Raw genomic sequence first — 7,537 nt, 5'->3', positions numbered from 1 at the left:
TTATATTCCGTATCCACTGCTGTAGTGTATACGTTGACCTTGCAGGCATTGTTTGCCCAGTTGTGTTCTTCAAACAACTGCCACCTAAGCTGTGTGAGCTTTTTCACATTCTGTCTAAATATCAATAATAATACCGTCTCCAGAAACATCACCTGAGTTGTTGTTGTTGTTTTAAAAAAATGCCAGGCAAAGGCAGGCCGCCACGCAGAGGCACTAGGGGCCGTGCTGCTATGCTATCCTGTGGCCCTAGGAAATTGCCCAGTTTTACAAAGGCAATTACCCTGAACTCCCAAAATGCTGAAGAGGTAGTTGACTGGCTTACACAGCACACCCCATCCTCTACCGTTTCTAACTTTGCCACAACATCCTCATCCTCCTCTGCTATGGGCACCCCACGTAACACTTCCTCCACCACCGGCGCCCCTTCTTCACTGGAGTCAGAGGAGTTATTTACACATGAGTTTCTTGAACTGAGTGATGCGCAACCATTATTGGCAGAAGAAGATGAAGGAGATGAGGACGTTACACCAGATATAATTCTGGCAGACGACACAACAGAGATGGACATAATGAGTGATGAGGAGGTCCCCGCTGCTGCTTCCTTCTGTGAGCTGTTAGAAGAAATTGATGCATCTGAGGAGAATGATGATGAGGAGATTGATGTTTTGTGGGTGCCCAGTAGAAGAGAGCAAGAGGAGGATAGTTCAGATGGAGAGACAGAGAGGCAGGAGGAGAATAAGACTTAGAAGAAGCAGGGAGGACAGCTCGCAGGGAACAGTAGGGCAACAACATGTATCGGCACCTGTGGTCAGCCGGCCAACGCACCCGCCATTGCCGCCAACGCCGCCAACTTCTACTGTTACCGCAAGATTGCCAGCTTCAAAAAGCTCAGCAGTGTGGGATTTTTTTAATGTGTGTGCCTCTGACAAAAGCGTTGTAATTTGCAATGAGTGCAGTCAGAAACTGAGTCTTGGGAAGCCCAACACCCACATAGGTACAACTTCTATCCGAAGGCAAGCACAAAGCACTATGGGAGCAACACCTCAAAGGCAGCAGACAAACTAAAAGCCACCCTCCTTCTGGTCCAGCATCTTACTGCTCTACCTCTGCTGTCCTTGACCCGTCTGAACCACAATCCACTCCGCCTTCCACCTTGACCACCAGTTCCCAGTCATCTGCCCCCAGCCAAGTTTCTGTGAGGGCCATGTTTGAGCGTAAGAAGCTAATGTCTGCGAGTCACCCCCTTGCCCGGCGTCTGACAGCTGGCTTGTCTGCACTCTTAGCCCGCCAGCTTTTACCATACCAGCTGGTGGACTTTGTAGCAATTGGGACACCGCAGTGGAAGGTACCCAGCCGCAATTTTTTTTCCAAGAAGGGAATACCACACCTGTACCACCATGTGCAGAGCCAAGTCACCGCATCTCTGTCACTTAGTGTTGGGGCAAAGGTCCATATGACTACTGACGCATGGTCCTCCAAGCATGGTCAGGGCAGGTATGTCACCTACACTGCCCACTGGGTGAACTTGGTTATGGCTGGGAAGCAGGGAATGCGTGGCTCAACAACAACAGTGGAGTTGGTGTCACCGCACGGATTGCACGCGGTTCTGCCACCACCTCTACTCCTCCTTCGCTCTCTACCTCGTCTTCTTCCTCTGCTTCCTCCTCCTCTGCTGCTGGGTCCTCCTCCTCCACACCTGTGCACCCCCAGCTCCCCCTAGGCTATTCGACGTGCCAGGTACGCCGTTGTCATTCTGTCTTGGGGATGACGTGCCTGGAAAGCAGAAACCATACCGGATCTGTACTCCTGTCATCTCTGCAGTCACAGGCCGATCGGTGGCTGACCCCACACCAACTGAAGATCGGAAAAGTGGTGTGTGACAACGGAAGCAATCTGTTGGCAGCACTGAGACTGGGCAATTTAACACATGTGCCCTGCATGGCACATGTTCTGAATTTAATAGTCCAACGTTTTGTCTCGAAGTACCCAGGATTCCAGGACATTCTCAGGCAGTCCAGGAAGGTGTCGGCCCATTTCAGACGTTCCTACACAGCCATGGCACGCCTTGCTGACATTCAGCAGCGGTACAACATGCCAGTCAGGCGTTTAATTTGCGACAGCCAGACTCGCTGGATTCACGCTCCTCATGTTTGAACGTCTGCTGCAACAACAAAGAGCCGTCAATGAATACCTGTTTGAACTGGGTGGTAGGACTGGATCTGCAGAGCTGGGGATTTTTTTCCCCCGTTACTGGGTGCTTATGCGCGATGCCTGCAGGCTCCTGCGCCCTTTTGAAGAGGTTACAAACATGGTCAGTCGCACCGAAGGCACCATCAGCGACCTAATACCCTTTGCTTTCTTCCTGGAGCGTGCCGTGCGACGAGTGACAGATGAGGCTGTAGACCAGCGTGACGAGGAGCAGGAAGCGCACGATTTCTGGTCGGAATCACCAGAACGAGCCCAGGCACCTGCTGCAACGCAGGGAGAGGTGTCAGAAGTGGAGTCAGAGGAGGAAGGTGGCTTTGTGGAGGAGGAGGACCAACAGGAGCAGGCTTCCCAGGGGGCTTGTGGTGACCTTTTGGGGACCCCTGGTCTTGTACGTGGCTGGGGGGAGGAGACCGTGGATGATATAGTCCTTGATAACGAGGAAGCGGAGATGGATACCTCTGCATCCAACCTTGTGAGAATGGGGTCTTTCATGCTGTCATGCCTGTTGAAGGACCCCTGTATCAAGAGGCTTAAGGAGAAGGACCTGTACTGGGTCGCAACGCTACTAGACCCTCGGTACAGAGCATAAAGTGGCAGAAATGTTACCAACGTACCACAAGTCCAAAAGGATGCTGCATTTACAAACCAGCCTGCAAAACATGTTGTACAATGCTTTTAAGGGTGATGTCACTTCAGGAACTCATCAACATCCAGGGGCAGAGGTGCCAGTAATCCTGCCACGAGCGCACCTGCAAGGACAATGCACTTTGGCCACTCTGTAACGTCAGACATGCAAAGGTTTTTCAGTCCAAGGCAGCGCCAGAACCCTTCTGGATCCACCCTCAAAGAACGCCTCGACCGGCAGGTAGCGGACTACCTGGCATTAACTGCAGATATCGACACTCTGAGGAGCGATGAACCCCTGGACTACTGGGTGCGCAGGCTTGATCTGTGGCCAGAGCTGTCACAATTTGCCATGAACCTCTTGTCTTGCCCCGCCTCAAGTGTCCTCTCAGAAAGGACCTTCAGAGCAGCAGGAGGGATTGTAACTGAGAAGAGAACTCCGCCTAGGTCACAAAAGTGTGGATTACCTGACCTTTATTAAAATGAATGAGGCATGGATCTCGGAGGGTTACTGCACGCCGGAAGACTTGTTCTGACTCCCCATGCAGCTGTCCTTCTCTGCACGCCGCATGACTCCACACACAGCTGTCCTTTAGCGTCCTCCTCCCTCCGCCACCCGTTACAAACTAGGGTGCAAACCCTACTGGTTTCATTTTAATCAAAACTTTTTGGACAGGTAAATCCTGAGTTTTTCTGGCCTCTGTGCTTCAGTGGCTGCAACCAAAAAAATATATATTTCAGCATTTATATGGCATATTTTTTCTGGCCTCTGTGCTTCAGTGGCTGCGACAATTTTTTTTTATATTTTTAGCATTTATATGGCATATTTTTTCTGGCCTCTGTGCTTCAGTGGCTGCGACAAAAAAAAAATTAATATTTTCAGCATTTATATGGCATATTTTTTCTGGCCTCTGTGCTTCAGTGGCTGCGACAATTTTTTTTATATTTTTAGCATTTATATGGCATATTTTTTCTGGCCTCTGTGCTTCAGTGGCTGCGACAAAAATTTTTTTTAATATTTTCAGCATTTATATGGCATATTTTTTCTGGCCTCTGTGCTTCAGTGGCTGCGAAAAAAAAAATTAATATTTTCAGCATTTATATGGCATATTTTTTCTGGGCCTCTGTGCTTCAGTGGCTGCCGACAAATTTTTTTTTATATTTTTAGCATTTATATGGCATATTTTTCTGGCCTCCTGTGCTTCAGTGGCTGCGACAAAAAAAAATAATATTTTCAGCATTTATATGGCATATTTTTTCTGGCCTCTGTGTGCTTCAGTGGCTGCGACAAAAAAAACCATAATTTTTCAGGAAAGTACACATGCCTAATTTTTCAGGGTTCTGCAACAGTGGCAAAATCGCATCTTTTATGGTCACCGCAGGTGATCAATAAAGTAGACCAAAACTGGGCCCACACTGAAGAATCAGTGTTTTTTGGTTCACTTCACTGTACATTGAATTACCTCTGCCTGACCGTGCACGTGCGCACAAGCACGGTGACTGCTAAACACACCACTACAGAAATATTGCCACCAACAGGACGAACATCCTGGAGGTGACAAGCAACTAGTAATTAAAAACTATTATTTGCTCACTTGACGGTATCATTCATTAAAGCTCTTTGCGTTTTTTTGCGTTGCAGTAAGCGCCGTGTTTTGTCTTTGCGTGTGAACAGGCTGTAACCTTTACACGACTTGATTGGCATGTAGACGCCGGACGTTTTAAAGCAGTTTATTACACAAGTTTAGAAATGTAGTGTGATTTCTGTCCTTTACAGAACTCTGCAGGGATTTGATGGACATTTTAGGTTAGGTAGCTTTGCTGGCTAGTAATCTACCTTCTACTGCAGTGCTCTGTATGTAGCTGCTGTGGGCAGCTGTCCTGCTGCTGATCTCTCATCTGCTGACTGCTGCCTGTAACCCAATAGTCCTTGTAAGGACTGCTTTTATTTTCTTTTTTGTTTTTTACTTTGCTACTGTAAGAGCCCAGTGCTATTAGTCTAGCTGTGTTGGGGGAGTGGGACTGGTGTGCTGCTCCTCCTAGTAGTTCACCACCACCAGCACCAACCAGAGTCAAAATTGTTACAAAGTATCTTATTTGCACCTGTTAGCTGTTCTGAGCTCTCTGCCAAAAGCTAATTAAGTTAGAAACAGTTTTTTTTCTGGCTGTTCAGTTCAGAGAAAAGAGGGACTGGTGTGCTGCTCCTCCTAGTAGTTCACCACTACCAGCACCAACCAGAGTCAAAATTGTTACAAAGTATCTTATTTGCACCTGTTAGCTGTTCTGAGCTCTCTGCCAAAAGCTAATTAAGTTAGAAACTGTTTTTTTTCTGGCTGTTCAGTGCAGAGAAAAGAGGGACTTTCCAGTACAAAAGAGGGACAGGGGGTTGAGGGGTCAAAAGAGGGACAGTTGGGAGGTATGCAAGTGCCACCTAGCTGTGTGAGCTTTTTCACATTCTGTCTAAATAACAATAATAATTCCGTGTCCGTAAACATCACCTGAGTGATGTTTTTACAGCAGCAATAATATATTCCGTATCCACTACTGTATACGTTGCCCTTGCAGGCATTGTTTGCCCAGTCTTTAACCAAGTGCCACCTAGCTGTGTGAGCTTTTTCACATTCCGTGTCCAGAAACATCACCTGAGTGACGTAGTGTGATTTCTGCCCTTTACAGCACAAAATGCAGCGCTGTGTCAACAATGTATTTTTTAGATACATTTTTGCCCTTGATCCCCCTCTGGCATGCCACTGTCCAGGTCGTTGCACCCTTTAAACAACTTTAAAATCATTTTTCTGGCCAGAAATGTCTTTTCTAGCTTTTAAAATTCGCCTTCCCATTGAAGTCTATGGGGTTCGCGACGTTCGCGAACCGTTCGCATTTTTGACGCAAGTTCGCGAATATGTTTGCGAACATTTTTTCCGCCGTTCGCTACATCCCTATTGACAAAATGTCTAGCCCCATGTCAGATTTCAAAATTGAATATAAAAAAATCTGTTTGCTCTTTTGAGAAATGGATTTCCGATGACAGGATCCCTTTAAGGAAGATGCACAAGGGAAATCCTGTCTGTTAGCTCCTTTGATGCTTCTGTGTAGAACAGGGCAAAGGCTCGGGGATATCCTAGTAAGATTAAGTATCACAATGCAACTGTGAGGATCAGCCAAGAAGACTGTAGCCTGCCAACTGAATTATAGGACAGATAAGGACACTTTACTGCACTCGGGAGCAGGGGGTATAAGAGTGCATTGATATTGCTTAGGAGCTTGATACAGTCCTTGTGCTGTTGCTGCTTTCTGTAAAGTTACCAGCCAACATTCATCCCCATAGGGACATCAGGAACATTTAGAAGAAATGGATAGAGGGGCAGCTCTTCATTTGTTTTGGCTGCTGTTACACGTAATGTAACCTCGCGTCCTTGAACGAAGCACCAAAGAAGAAATATCTAGTGGAATTATGTTGCATCAATGGTAGTTCTATCTAAAAGAATTAATATGTTCCTTCTCAAAGCAAGGATTTCTATAGTCCCCTGCAAATCTTTCCATTAACTTGACCCATAAAGCTAATAACCATCACTTGACAGTATAATGTTCAGTATCATTAATCAACAGCAATCATTGGTTTGGACTGTAATGCACTTTACACCAAGCTAATATGGCAGCTGCTATCCTAAACAATCAGAGAGAGTTTCTAGAGCTGTTCACTCAGGTATGGTAAAGCATTCTGCAGAATGAATATAGAGTTATAGCTTGTGCTATTGTGGCTAATCTATTGGCAATAAACTGCTTCGGTAGCTTTCCTTCTCCTTTAACTCCTAGTGCAAAATTGCCCCTGTGCTGTGTCAGTCCCAGTCCTCCTGGTAGTTCCGCCTCTTTCTCTCTGTATGAAAGCTTGACAGATCTGTGGAATAGAAATCAGGGCCAGGATTTCCATAGTGGGCACCCCTAGTCCCACTGCCATTCGTCGCCCCTGTCCCCTCTTTATTCAAATGCAAATTTTTATCATCGGGACCGGAGCAATGGGGATTGGTGCACGGGAAATGTAAAAAATGATTATATCCCCAGTGTTTTTGAACCAATGTGGGTTTTTTTGGGCAGTATGGCCCCCTAAAATCCTGCCACCCTAAGCCCGGGCCTAGGCAGCCTTTCCACAAATCCGGGCCTGATAGAAATGTCATATACAAAGCTGAGAGTGGGGCATTGCTGAATACAAGAATAACTGGAAAAACAAGGCCAACATTACAAGAGCATTCAAGCAAGATGGGGAAAGGTTCAATAATATTATATAATGTCCCTATAGGGGTCATGGTTTTCGTTTGCAGAGGGGATCGTCCATGGTTATTATAATAAACTGGTGGGGTTAGCAGTGGGATCAGGAGCAGGTTTGTCCCTGTTATAGGAGATGTAAAAGTAGGTTCATATTTGTATATCTCCCTTTTGAGATGAGTTTCTCCTGTCTGTCACATGAGTGAGGTGACGGGACATTCTGTATCACACGTTTCTTCTCACATGACCCCCACCATCCTGGGAAGAATTTATGTTTCTGAACACAGACCTCGCTTGCTTGATGGTAAATTACTACTCTACTACTGCTATGCTAGGAATGTAGTCTTATCATTAAGCCTAGGCTTGTGGAGCCCAGCAGAAGGACCCCGGATCATGTGACTAGTTGGCCATGCTTCTATCTACAATATCAGCTAGAAGGGTT

The sequence above is a fragment of the Xenopus laevis genome, chromosome 9_10S, assembly GCF_017654675.1.
Source record: "Xenopus laevis strain J_2021 chromosome 9_10S, Xenopus_laevis_v10.1, whole genome shotgun sequence".
NCBI classification, from domain to species: Eukaryota; Metazoa; Chordata; class Amphibia; order Anura; family Pipidae; genus Xenopus; species Xenopus laevis.
The sequence above is the reverse complement of the archived record's forward strand: the minus strand, read 5'-3'. Positions refer to the sequence as shown.